Genomic DNA, 14,272 nt, shown 5'->3' on the forward strand with positions numbered 1-14,272 from the left:
ACTGAAAGAAACTGGAAATAGTTCTGCAACTATGATGGCTGGGCCCACTAAAAATTTGCTATTTAATCTCCTCCCAAGAATTTTTTTTTTTTTGGTGAGGCAATGAGGGTTAAGTGACTTGCCCAAGGTCACACAGCTAGTAAATGTCAAGTGTCTGAGGCTGGATTTGAACTCAGGACCTCCTGAATCCAGGGCTGGTGCTCTATCTACTGGGCCACCTAGCTGCCCCCTTGCTATTTAATCTCAACTGGACCCTCAGTGCAGCAAAATAAACCATTAAACCCTCTCTTACTGATTCCCTAACCCACTTCTCAGAGCCATTGTTCCAAACTTTTACTTCCTACTCAAGCCTCCTACATTAACCCCCATTTGTTCACTCTCACAGCTGAAGACCTCATTTGGTATTTTGGTAGGTGGTGGTGGAAGGGAGGCCATTTACTCTGAGCTCCCTCTTCTTATCTTCTCTACATCTCACATACACTAGACATCATGACCTAGTCTCTCTTCCTTTACTCCAAACTCTAGAGGTGGTTCTTCTCATCAAAGCCAATGAAGGCCTTCAAATGCACACTTTATCCCATCACCACTCCTCTTTGTTTTAAGCTTCAAATTCTCACTAAGTGCTAGTTCCGTCCCTGCTGCCTTAAAACATTCTTGTCTCAAAAAACTCTTTCTAGGTTCTATCATCTACCCACTCAATCATCCTATATTTCTCTATCTTTTCTCAGTCAAACTCTTAGAAAAAGTTTATACTCCTTTGCCTCCACTTCTCTCACTTTTTTTCTCAAGTCTTTGCAACCTGGCTTCTGACTTCATCACTTCACTGAAAATGCTCTGTGCTTATGTCCTCTCCTCTAAAAGAACTTAAGATCCTTAAGGACAGAACAATTTTGCTTTTGTCTAGTTTCCTAATGCCTACTTAGTACAGTGAATGCCCTGCACAAAATAGGTATAATTCCCCATGCTTTTACCCTAGTTGTTCCCCAAGCCTAGAATACACTGCCACCTCAGCTCTGCCTCTGAAAATCCCCAGATGCTTTTGTCATGGGGAAAATAGGGTAGGGGGTTTGAGATAAGGATAGGGGTTTATGTTATGGAGAAAATGGGGTAGGGGGTTAGGGGAAGGGGTAGGGGTTTGGGGTCCTTAGGAATTCCTCTTTAAAGAATTACAACCTCTTGCACACAAAAGCAGTTAGAATAAGATAGTAGTTTATTTGGGGCAGGGGAAGGGAAGAGAAACCATGAAAGAAATCCTTGGACTTCTCATGGGGAGAAAGGCATGGCACAGAGAGTGGCTCTGAGATACCAATCTCCTTGAGCAGGAGACAGGCGGGTACTTTTATAGAGGACAGATGGGGAGTGATCATCTGACTGGAAAGTTCCCTTAGTAAGGGAGGACCATCCCCCACTGGTGGTGGCTGGAGGAGTTGGGTGAGGGGTGGCTGCAGATCTCTCAAGCTATCTCTCTCCTCAGGACACAAAGGAAGCAGCCACACCTAATCTCCCCAGGGTTGAGGGAGACTAGAATGAAGGTGGGGGTCCCGGAGTTAGCTCAGTCTGATCTGGTTCTACTTATTTCTTTAGGTGTGTCTGTCCTATGGTTTAGCTTGATGTACCTCGGAGAACTTCTGGGGTGCTCTGGGCCCATAACACTTTCAAGGTTCAATTCAAACACCACCAGAAACCTTTCCAGATCTCCCTAGTAGCTAATGGTTTCCTTTCCTTCACCCTAGGTGCTGCTCAAGTGGGAGCCTGCCTAATCGACTTATCTCCCCTTACTTCTTTTTTTTTTTTTTTAGTGAGGCAATTGGGGTTAAGTGACTTGCCCAGGGTCACACAGCTAGTTAAGTATTAAGTGTCTGAGGCCGGATTTGAACTCAGGTACTCCTGACTCCAGGGCTGGTGCTCTATCCACTGCGCCATCTAGCTGCCCCCCTCCCCTTACTTCTTAGATGTGTCAGTCTATTAGTTTTCCTTCTCAAAGTGAAAACTTCTGAGTTATCCCAGGCTCATATCAATAAGAAGTGACCAGGCTGTGAAGATGTTTCCTTTAATAATCCCATATAAATATAGATTGTTTCCCCTCAGTATATTCTAAGCCCCTAAAATTTTTCTTGTTTGTGTTTTCTTTTGCAACATGGCTGTGAGAAAATGGGTAGTTGCCTTCTCTCAATGTGGATATAACAGTCAGTCATACTCCTTCTGACCTGTTTGTAGGAAAAAGGTCTCAGATCTCCTCCTCCCCCTCAGGTTAACACAATCACATTGTTTAAGGAGCCCTGGTCTCAATAAGGTCCGCTCCAGAGTTGTGTCCATATAAGGAAGTATAAGGTCCAGTCCTGAGTTATGCCCATACAAGGAAGAGGGGTGGGAATACTGCCTTCCTAGTTTTTCCGGTAGATTGTAACCCTTGAGTAATGGGACCAGTGATGAAAAAGGGGAGGGTCCATTCACGTTAGGGACTAGGGTATAAAACAGGGCCTGCGCACCCTTTCTGGGCACCCACTAGCAGCACACTAGGGTGCCTCCTTCTCTTGAGAAGGAAATAAAGAGCCTTTGTCACTTCACTGCTGAGTTCCTGAGAATTATTGGGAAGAGGATGGATTTTTCCCTCACAATGGCTAATACAGAAACTTGTTTTGCATGAATTCACATCTATTATCGCTACTAATTGCTTACCTTTTCAAGGGGTGGGGTAAGGAGGGTGGGAGGGAGAGAATTTGGAAATCAAAATTTTTTAAAATGCATGTTAAAAATGTTTGTAAATATAATAGAGAAATACTTAATGAAATTAAAATATGAAAAACCCTAGCAGCAGTAGCACCCACATAAGACGAAATGTGTGTCCCCACAAATTTGTTATATTAGTTTCATATTCTGTTATTCATGTAAGGAGATAGAATGGTAAGGCCAGGGTGAGTGGAACATTTTGCATCTCTCCATCTCTGGAATAATTTTTTTTTCTTCGTGGTTAATTTTTTTTTTCCTGTGTGGTTCCTATTAGGATAAGGGGGTAGGGGATGGGAGAGAAGATCACCTCATTTCGGTTTAAGGCCACCCCTAGATTAAAAAGTGAAAGAAAAAATATTTTTTAAAAATTAGTGCATTCGTTTAGTACCATGTATTCGAACGGCTCGAGTTAGTACTACATCTATTGGGTCTTTTCACTCTCAAGACTCCCCGTTTTTCTGATTTAGCCAAAGAAAGATGTTTTCTATGAGCCTTTTTCGCCTCCTGGGAAACTTTCTTGAACTCCGGGGTTCCTCGAAGTTTAAAAGCCACCATAGCTCCAAAGAAAGAGGGAAGGAAAACAAAAGTGTTTACTTTGAAGGCCGGCGCCTCCGGGGTGGGTGGGGCTAGGGGGCGTGGCAAAGAGCACTGCGTGTGTGTGTGTGTGTGTGTGTGTGTGTGTGTGTGTGTGTGTGTATCCGTGGGTGGTGTTATCAGGGCATGTTTACACACCCCGGCCTCCGCAGGTGTGAACCTCGTACTTCAGGACTGACAGCTTGGGCTCCTCCGGCCGTCAGACTGGATTCTAATCATCAGCACACTTCCGCGAGCGCGGCTTCTAATGAGCCCAAGGCCAAATACTCGGGTTTACTGACGTCACTCGGGAAGGCGGTCAAAGCCCCGGGTCAGAACTGGGGTGTGGCGGCGTCCGCCGGGTCACCCACGCGCACACTCGGCGGCGGCTAGGGGAAAACGAGTGTGCACGAGCGCGCCACGCCCACCTTGCCCCTCCCCCACCTCCTCCTCCGGTGGGCTCTAAAGGGAACGAGGTTGGTCAGCCTCCGGAGCCAAGCTCGGGCTGCAGTCTTCCCTCCCCCACGTCGTCACTGCGCCTGCGCCACCGCACCGCCTTTTCCGGCTAGGGAGGGGGGGCGGGACGCGGGGGAGGCCCTAGTCCCAGCAAGCGTCCGAGGGCGAGGTAAGGGGAACGCCGGGAGAGGGGTTGCCTAGGGACCCGCGCGCTCGGGCTGCGGGGCAGCTAGGAGCGCGCAGAGGGGAGGAGCAGTAAGAGATCTGGCCCGAGGACTTGGCTTAGGAGGGGCGGGGTGGCTGCCAGCGCCTGTCTCTGCTAGGACCAGTGCCTCCTCCTCTCGGCGGGACCGAACTGAAGAAGTAACTAATTTTAGGATTTCGGTTTCGATGTCGAGAGAGCTTTGTAGAAGCTTGACAAAGGCACCGGAAGTGGTTTTGGCGCCGCCCCCCCCCTCTGCTTCGGGGGCGGGGCGGTTGAGCTTGTGACGTAGTGGAGTGTCCAGAGATAGACATCCTTCTTTCCCTTCCCTGTGACGTAATGGAATGACACGTGGCCATAGGAACCCGGCCCCGGGGATTTGTTGGGGGCAAGCGTTGGATGCGTGGGTGGTGAAATCTATATGCCTTGTCACTAGTGAAGTCAATGGAACCATGACAGAGAGGGAAAAGATAAGCGATGGGAGACTATGTGCGTGTGACCCCTAAGGGAAGACCATGATGTGGTGGTGACTTCGTGTGGCCGACCTGGAGATGGTTGACAAAGACACGGGTGGGAAATCAGCCCTAAAAATACAGATAGACTGCATGCGACAGAGAAATGGAGCTGGTGATGTGACACTTATAAAGGAGAGCTGTGATTCTGTGGAATATTGATATATCATGAAATATATAGAGCCACGAAAGAGTTTTCTCTGGCATCAGCACATTGCACGGTGGAGAGAGCACAGAGACGCCCGAGTTAGAGAATTTGGGTCTAAATCCCACTTCTGCGCATTATATTTTTGACAGTGGGCAAGGCAGTACCTTCTCTCACTCTCCATATCTTTTTCCTCTGTTTAGTATTCAGAGCCCTTCATAATCATAGCCCCCTAGTACCTTCCCAGACTTCTTAAACGTTACGACTTCCTGATAAGTACCTTATGATCCAGTGACACTGGCCTCCTGGCTCTTCTATGAACAAGTCATTCTATTTTTCAGCTCTAGGCATTTTCTCTGACCTCCATGCCCGGAACGTTCTCTCCTCAGCTCTGTCAACTGGCTTTTTTTAAGTCCCCACTAAAATTCTTTCTCTTACAGGAAGCATGTTCCAACCCCTCTTCATTCTAATGCCTTTCCTCTGTTAAATATGTTCTATTTATCCTCCCCATAGTTTGTATATATTTGTTAGCATGTGGTCTCTCTCCATTAGATTGTAAGCTCCTTGAGGGCAGAGACTCTCTTCTGCCTCTTTTTGTATCTACATACCTTAGCACAGAGACTGGCACATAATAGATGCTTAATAAAAGTTGACTGATTGATAGATAGGTATTAGAATTGTTAAATCTAACCACTGTCTTAGAATTTGTAACATAGGAGTTTTTTCTTAGAGATGATCTGTGGATTCTTTTCAACTGTTTTCTGTATTCTTAAGTGCCCACAAGTTTTGGGCATTTATCTTTGTATGGTTTTCAGATTTTTTTGACATTATAGTTTTCTAAGAGAAATAAATGCTTAGGTTGTCACCTAGGCAGCCTGTCTAAGATCAATGTGTTTTGCTTATATAGAGATAGAGATCATGTGTCAGTTTAAAAAATAACATTGCTTTTTATTTCTCTTGACCTTCATTTCATTATATTAGTACTTATATACTTAATCATTTGTTCTCTATTTTGCTTCTTGAAGAGAGTCACCACTCTTGGATTCAGGCCATTCTGTTCTGCTTTGCAGGTCATATGTTCTATTTAGTCCCTTTGGGGGGGAGGGGCAGGGCAGTGAGGGTCGTTAAGTGACTTCCTTAGGGTCACACAGCTAGTAAGTGTCCAGTGTCTGAGGCTAAGTTTGAACTCAGGTCCTTCTGAATCCAGGGCTGGTGCCTTATCCACTGTGCCACATAGTTGCCCCCTATTTATTACCTTTTAATATCTACCTTTAAGATTCTTATTTTTCTTTTGAATAATTTGGGAACATCCTGCTTTGGTTCCATGCTGTCTTGGGAATCCATAGGATTTTCTGTTCCATCAGGTGTTAGTTAAATATCCTTTTTTACAATATTTATTTAGAGATATTTGAACTTATTTAGATATCTTGGTGGCCATCTTCCCTTGTTTGAATATTGCCTCTTTTGAATTACCAGCTTGTGCTCTAGGTTTTTAACTGAATTTTCTTTCTTCTAAAAATCTTTGGTAATTCTAGGATTTTTCCTCTTTTATATTCTTCACTTTATGACTCCTTCCTCTTTGATGGAGGTCATTAGACTGGATTCTAATCATCAAAACACTTCTGTGTGCTCACTTTTAATGAGCCCTTGGGGATTGTACTTCAAAGTTATTTCAGTCTCCTTTAGTGTTGTGAAATTCATTTTTCAACAGCTTCAGCCCCTACCCTAAAGTGATTCATTGGGGGACAAAGCAGCACTCAGCTGGATGTCATTCCCCTTTTCTTTGGGCCTGTAGCCTCACTCACATTTTAACTCCAGCCTCAGGAGCATCACATTTCCCAATACCCACTTATTTACACTAACACTCCTTTCCCCCCAACAAGGGATCGGGCAGAGCTGAGCTCTTTTGCTTACTGCCATGAGATGATGGGGTAAAGGTAGAGACAAAGTGCATTGTCAGAGACTGTAGCAGCATCAAGGAAATTGCTGAGTGGATCCCCAAAGCACAAGCTGGTAGGATGGTTTGTGCTGCCCTGCCAGAGCATAAAGGCTGGTGGGGTAGAGAATGTTGAATGAGTGAATTAGGGATGAGGAATTAGCCTGTTAATTCATGGGATTGTTACTTTGTTAAGTTTCTTAGTATCTTGGCCTGAGGAACCATCTAAATTCCTTACTTCTTGCGTGTAATTTCTATTTTGGAGAGTTATGAGATTTCATTAGGATTGGGTGACACACTTTGAAGGAAATACTAAAAATATTTGTATAGTAGCATCATTGTAATAAAGCCTCATAAATGTTTGTTTTATTGGGACAACACTCATTTGGATGCTTTAGTTCTGATAGATTTATTAAAATCACTTGTCTTTATTTTTTCTTGTATGTTATCATAATACATTTGTTTAGTGTTTATATAGAATCATATTGAAAAGAAATAGAAGACCACTAGTCTTTGCAGAGGTAGGGAATTCTGGATGTGTAACATTACATACATAGACTGTTAGATTTCATTAATGTATTTGTTTTGCTGAAATGCTTGTTTACCTCTTTTTTATTCCTTGTTATAAGGAATAGCTTGATAGAAGAGCAGGGGAAGGATACATTCAGAAATCAGAAGTCAATGAGTATTAAGCAACTACTATGTGCCAGGCACTGTGCTTGTTAGTAGAGATACAAAGACCAAAAAATGGAAGTGATCTCTGTTCACAAGAAGCTTATATTATTTAAAAATGAAAATAATGTAAAAACAAACAATACCAATGTAAAAATTTTACTTTAAATGAAAGATAAGTTGTATTTCAGTCTTTTGCAATGTGAAGGTCAGGTGGAGAATATGGAAATAATGACATCAATTCTGAATTCCCCCTATATCAGGCCCTCATACCTTTAGTTGGCATATACAAAAAAGTATAAGACAAATCTCTGAAAAGACAGTCTCTGTATCTAGAGGGGTCTAGTCTCAAATGTCACCACCCGTGCAACCAAGTCACTTATGCCTCGAGTGAATTAGTTTCCATAGCTATAAGATGAAGAATAATGTCTATAGTAACTATATGTCAGGGCCACTGGAAAACTAAAATAAGATGATATATATAAAACACTTTTAAATTCTTAAAATATTATATAAATGTCAACTTATAAAATAACTGATCTGGCTTTTCTGGATCCTTCTTACCTTACCCCACCCTCCCTTCCAGTGTCTTCCTTCTGAAATTATCTTCTATCTACTTCGTCAATATATTTTATGTACCAGTTATTTACTATTAAAAGTGAACTCCCAGATAAAACAGCCGCTGTTTTTGCCTTTCTTTTTGTCTCCAGCATATAGCACAATGCCTGCCACAAAGTGTAAGAAATGTTTTAGCTAATTTAGGGCCTAATTTGGTGGGACTAATCTGACTGGGGGCCTAATCTATCTGGGGGCTTTTGACTGGCTGGCTATCTGAATGCTATTAATTTAATATGGGCCGTTTTAAAATTTCTCCACTCTGCTTCCAAATTGATAAGCAAACAATTAAGAAGCCTCTTAATTAAATAATCAAAGCAGAATTTGTTTTTAAAAATCAATGTAGAAGATAAGGGTTAAGAAATGCAAATTATACATCCTGTCTGCTTTTAATATAATAAAGGGCTGTTGCCGCCTCATGCCTTAGGGTATGCTCCTGCTTTCTCCAACTTTCACTCTTTCTCCTTCACTCCAGCTCCCCTGTGCTTTCACTTTCACTGCTCAGCTCCTTTCTTCTAACTCCAAGCCCCTTTCACTTTGTCGACCCCCCTTACCATCTAACTTTCCTCTCTGTACTGCCACGCTGAACCCCTGTGTTTCTCACAGACCTCTCCTTCCATTCTCCTAGTCTCCTCTTGCTTTCTCTATCCTCTGTCCTAATGTTCTATTAATCTTCTGGCCTCCTTGCATCCTCCTAGTCCTCCAGCGTCCTCCCTTCACTGTCTTGCTAGCTCTCCCTCCGTCTCTGTCAGCCCCCTTTTTATTAACCTGTTCTCCTAGATGAAACCCAGGCTTGTTGCCCCCAGGGCCGGCCGAACCCCGTGCTGGGATTGGACAAAGCAAACCCCAGCATCCCTAAGGGTTTCCACTGTGCGAAAGGGGCATGCTGTGCCACACCCATGGCTCCGGGTTTTCGTCTGCAGTTTAGCCCCGCTCAGAGGCCTCCCTGCAGAAAAAAACCCTGAGGGCCTAAGGCTTTTTAATCTCAGCCCAAAGGCAGGGTCCCCAAATAACAATAAATTTCCACAAAAGTAAATACGTAATGAATGTTCATTAACTGACCTTGAAATCATGGTTCTGAAACAAACAAAAAAAACCCTGAAAGGTTATTTGAGTCCCTGTCACATAAGGAATTGTATCAAGGTATAAAAGATCAATTTATTATTCTAATGGAGGATCTGAGTTCAAATCTGTCCTCAGACACTTGACACTTACTAGCTGTGTGACCTTGGGCAAGTCACTTAACCCCAATTGCCTCACTTTTTAAAAAAAGTACAATGAATGACTCAGATTAATATTCAGAATGTATTTTCCTATAAAAACAGTGATACATTAGCGCAGCATATGCCTATTTAATCCATAATGTATTTTTAATTACATGGGTATGCCCCTATATAAAGTTGGCTCAATCAAAGTCTCATAATTAATACATAAAAACTAAAAAACTTAAGCAGCTTTAACCCTCTGACTGATGAAGAATAGTTATAGCTAATCACAAAATGGTTGCTAGACAAGGTAAGAAGGTTATTTTTCTTGCGCCAGGGCTGTTAATGCAGTAGCACAGACAAAGGGGGAGGCATGTATGGTGTCAGGTGCCCCTTAACTACAGGGTAAGAAATCTGGGAGAAGGACAAGATTTGTAGGGAAGGAGGCATTAGTATTGGGGCAGATAAGTGGAGTAGTGAATAGAGCACCAGGTTTGGAATAAGGAAGACCTGAGTTCAAATCCGACCTCAAATGTGTACCAGCTGTGTGACCCTGGGCAAGTCACTTAACTGTTTTCCCCAGTTTCCTCATTTGTAAAATGAGCTAGAGAAGGAAATGGCAAACCACTCTAGTATCTTTGCCAAGCAAATCCCAAATGGGGTCATGAAGAGTTGGACATCACTGAAGCAATGAAGAGTCAGTCTTTTCACCTCTTTTAAGCCGGTCCAAATTATTACCAGCCAAGAATGTGTCTCCCGCTTATAATGTTGATATGAACCTAACTGCCCCCTGCAGTATTGTTTTATCTAAAGTTATATTAGGGTGGAATGATTTAAGGATGCAGGTAAAACTTCTTAACTATACTAAATACTCTTCAATTTGATTACTACATAACAATATTTCTATGGGAAAATACATCTAAAATACCAACTTGGTCCACTAGGAATACCTGTCTCACCATTTCAGTGCAATCACAGTCTGATCCATCCCTTATCTCCCGTATATTTTGGACAGGAGAGTTTAGGGGAGTAGCCAAAGAAATTATGGTATATAAAAGTATCGAATATTAACGAGCTCTAAGAAATGACAAAAGATCCTACCATCAAGGAGCTTATGTCTTCTCAGAGGAAACAACATACTTTATACATCTATGAATATAAATGCAAAATAATTCTATGGAAGAAGCACTAGTGGCTGGAGAGGGTTAAGAAAAGCCTGTTGTTGATATTTGAGCTGAGCTCTGCAGAGAAACAAGGGGGTTTTATGAGGAAGAGATGCATTCCAGGAAAGAAGGGACAGCCTGTATACAAAGGTATGGAGACTGGAGTTAGAGTATCCTTTTGAGAGCAACAGCAAGAAGACCAGTTTGACTGGACTATAGAACCCATATAGGGGAGTAATGCAATAAGCTTAGGAAAATAAGTTGAGGCCAAGTAGTACAGGATTTTAAATGCTAAAGAGGAATTTGAATTTGCCCCTAGAACTAACAGGGAGTCACTGGTACAGGAGAATGACATGGTCAAACCTGTGCTTTAGGAATATTACTTTGACAGTTATGTGGCTAATAATCAGGTATAAGCCATTCTTTTTAAAAGGCTGGCAATGAAAGGAAAGAACAAAATAGGATGAAAGTTAGAGGGGTTATCAGGGCCAAGTGAAAGGTTTTTAGAGAAAGAAGGAATAACTGTGGAAACAATCAGCAAAATGTTGTGGAAAGAACAATGATTTTAGCACCAGAAGACCTGCGTTCAAATCCCACCTTTGCTGTTTTATTACCTGTTTCACCATGAGCAAATGACTTCACTTCTTTAAGGTAACAGTTTTCTTTTTTTTTTTAGTGAGGCAGTTGGGGTTAAGTGACTTGCCCAGGGTCACACATCTAGTAATGTTAAGTGTCTGAGGCTGGATTTGAACTCGGGTACTCTTGACTCCAGGGCCAGTGCTCTATCCACTGTGCCATCTAGCTGCCCCAACAGTTTTTTCTTTAATGAAATGAGGAGATTAGACTCAGATATCTCCAAGATCCCTTCCAGTTCTAAATCCTATGATTACTTAGTGTTCAGAAAAAGGATGGAAATTTGGCAGAGAAGTTAGCCCTAAAAAAGGATTGACTATTTTGTTACTAAATGTAAGGATGGAGTTTCATTGTAGGTTTTGAAGGGAATATGATAAGGAAACATCTAAAGATTAATGAATGAATTTCTCAGCAGCTGTCAAAACCCAGTTGATATTAGACAATGTGAATTTGTTGTAAGACTTTATCCTATTTCCCCAAAAAGATTGAAAACAGCAGGTTTCAACTTCTCTGTGTTCTCTCCTAGCACCTAGCACAATGATTATTTAGACATTGTTATTAGACATCTACTATTAGTAGATCTTTTGTGATTTCTATACTTTCAGTTTTTCAAGAAGTCACTTGACTTGTCTTGGCACTTGATAACTATATCTATAATGTTCAAAACAGTCTTTTGACTTGCAGTGTTAGGACTCATTTTTATGTGCAAAACATAGTGGTCCTCCGCTGACATCCATCAGTGCTTTATTGGGCTAGAGACTGGACTTTGGGTTCTCAAAGTCAGTTCCAGCACAGTGCATGCTATGGCATATCTTGCCAGGCTGCCAAGTATAGCCCTAGTGATGGACTGTATGTCTGGCTTCAGAAGAGTAGGCTGTCTAAATTCAGTGAGTCTGACAGTCTCAAGAGTTAGAAGGAACCTTGGAGAAGGAGATCTTCTAGTAAGAATCTACTCTACGGTATACCAAACAAGTGGGCATTTAGTCTTTGACTGAAGATTGCTAGGGAAGGAGGAATCATAACCTCCCGATCCAACTAACTTCATTTCTGGATAGCTCTAATTAGGAATTTTTTCCTCACATCAAATCTAAAACTTGCCTCTTTGACAATTTCTGCTCATTGTTAGAAATTGACTCTTTAGGGCCAGGCAGAACAAATTGAATCTCTCTTCCACATGACAGCCAGTTAGCTAGTGAAATAGAGGGAGGAGGAGTTATTTACATCTTCCCATATTTTACTGAACCTGCCATGCTCCAGATTTGCTGAGTTTGGGATCATCTAGATATTAACTAATAGAATGCCCAAACCCCACTATTTAGGTACAGGGTTTTTTTGGGGGGGGCAATGAGGGTTAAGTGACTTGCCGGGGGTCACATAGCTAGCAAGTGTCAAGTGTCTGAGGCCAGATTTGAACTCAGGTCCTCCTGAATTCAGGGCTGGTGCTTTATCCACTGTGCTGCCCTTTAGGTACAGTTTTTACAGAGATTCATCATCAGTCCAGCTATAGGATGACAAAATCTTCAACCACAATTGAAACAGGATCGAAAGATGGCCTTGAGTCAGGAAGACCTGACTTCAAGTTTTGTCCGACATTGCTATTTGACCCTAGGCAAGTTATATCACCTATATGGATCTCAGTTTCCTCATCTGTAAAATGAAAGGATTGGACTAGATGACTTCTATGATTCCTTTCAGCTTTAAATCTATATAATCCTAATTATCAAAGCCCAACTACTACATCACAGAAGGGTTACAGTCTGAATCAGTGATGGTCATATTCATACCGATGATGTTACAGATCTTTGAAGTATTTAAGCATAGTAGCCAGTCAATCATTTAGTAAATACTTTAATAAGGCTTACTATGTGCTGGGGAAACAAAAAGAGAAAGAAGGCAGTCCTTGTCCTCAGGGATCTCACAGTTTAATGTGGAAGGCAATAAGCAAAAACTAAGTATGTACAAATAATCTATGTACAGAATAATTAGGAAATAATTATAAGAGGGAGGGCATTAGAATTAAGAGGGGTTGGGAGAGGCTTCCTGGAGAAGATGGGATTTTAGTTGGAATTTAAGGGAACCAGGAAGCCAGTCAACAAAGGTAAGAAGGAAGAACATTCCAGGAATGGGGGACAGCCAGAGAGAAAGCCTGGAGCCAAGAGATGTAGTATCTTGTTTATGGAATACAAAGGAGGCTGGTGTTAGTGGATTAAAGAGTAAATAGAGGGGAACAAGGTGTAGTTGGGAACCACTGGAGTTTATTGAGTAAGGGGGTGATGTGTTCAGACCTTAGCTTGAGGAAAATCACTTTATTTTTTTTTCCAATTACATGTATAGATAGTTTTCAACATTCATTTTTGTAAGATTTTGAGTTCGAAATTTTTCTCCCTACTTCCCTCCTCCTTCCCGAAGGCAGCAAGCAATCTGATACAGGTTATACAGTACAATCATGTTAAACATATTCCTACATTAGTCATGCTGTGAGAGAAGAATCAGAACAAAAGGGAAAAAACACAAGAAAGAAAAAACAATCCCCCACCCCCCAAAAAAAACCCCAACAAAATTGAGAAATAGTATGCTTTGATCTACATTCAGACTCCATAGTTCTTTTTTCTGGATGGAGATCATTTTCCATCATGAGTTTTTTGGAATTATCTTAGATCATTGTATTGCTGAGAAGAGCTAAATTTATCACAGTTCATCATCACATAACATTGCTGTTACTATGTACAATGTTCTCTTGATTCTGCTTACTTCACTTAGCATCAGTTCATACAAATCTTTCCAGGTTTTTCTGAAATCTGTCTGCTCATCATTTCTTACAGCACAGTAATATTCCATTACATTCATATACCACCTTACATTACATTCTTATACCATAATCATTATCTAATTGATGGGCATCCCCTCAATTTTTAATTCTTTGCCACCATAAAAAGAACAGTTATAAGTATTTTTGTACATGTGGGTCCTTTCCCCTTTTTTATGATCTCTTTAGGATAGTGGTATTGCACTGTTTTATAGCCTTTTGGGCATAGTTACAAATTGGTCTCCAGAATGGTTGGATCAGTTCACAATTCTACCAGCAATGCATTAGTGTTCCAATTTTCCCACATCTTCTCCAACATTTATCATTTTCCGTTTTTGTCATATTAGCCGATTGGATAGGTGTAAAGTGGTACCTCATTCTCTAATCAATAGTGATTTAGAAAATTTTTTCCTATGACTATAGATAGTTTTAATTTCTTCATCTGAAAACTGCATATTCATATCCTTTGACTGTTTCTCAATTGGGAAATTACTTATTCTTATAAATTTGATTCAGTTTTCTATATATTTGAGAAATGAGACCTTTATCATAAAAAATTGTAAAAATTGTAAAGATTGTTTCCTAGTTTTCTGCTTTCCTCCAAATCTTGGTTGCATTGGTTTT

General features: G+C 41.4%; 1 protein-coding gene across 1 annotated transcript in view; it reads left to right on the forward strand.

Moving 5' to 3' along the window:
• The first annotated feature begins 3,887 nt into the window (after positions 1-3,887).
• Positions 3,888-14,272, forward strand: part of STX17 (syntaxin 17) — a 78,475-nt gene continuing 68,090 nt past the window's right edge. Inside the window, exon 1 of the mRNA XM_043979400.1 lies at positions 3,888-3,928. The gene's annotated coding sequence lies outside the window, so the exon portion shown is untranslated. The remainder of the gene's footprint in view (positions 3,929-14,272) is intronic.

This window comes from Dromiciops gliroides, chromosome 1 (genome assembly GCF_019393635.1).
Source record: "Dromiciops gliroides isolate mDroGli1 chromosome 1, mDroGli1.pri, whole genome shotgun sequence".
Classification (NCBI taxonomy): Eukaryota; Metazoa; Chordata; class Mammalia; order Microbiotheria; family Microbiotheriidae; genus Dromiciops; species Dromiciops gliroides.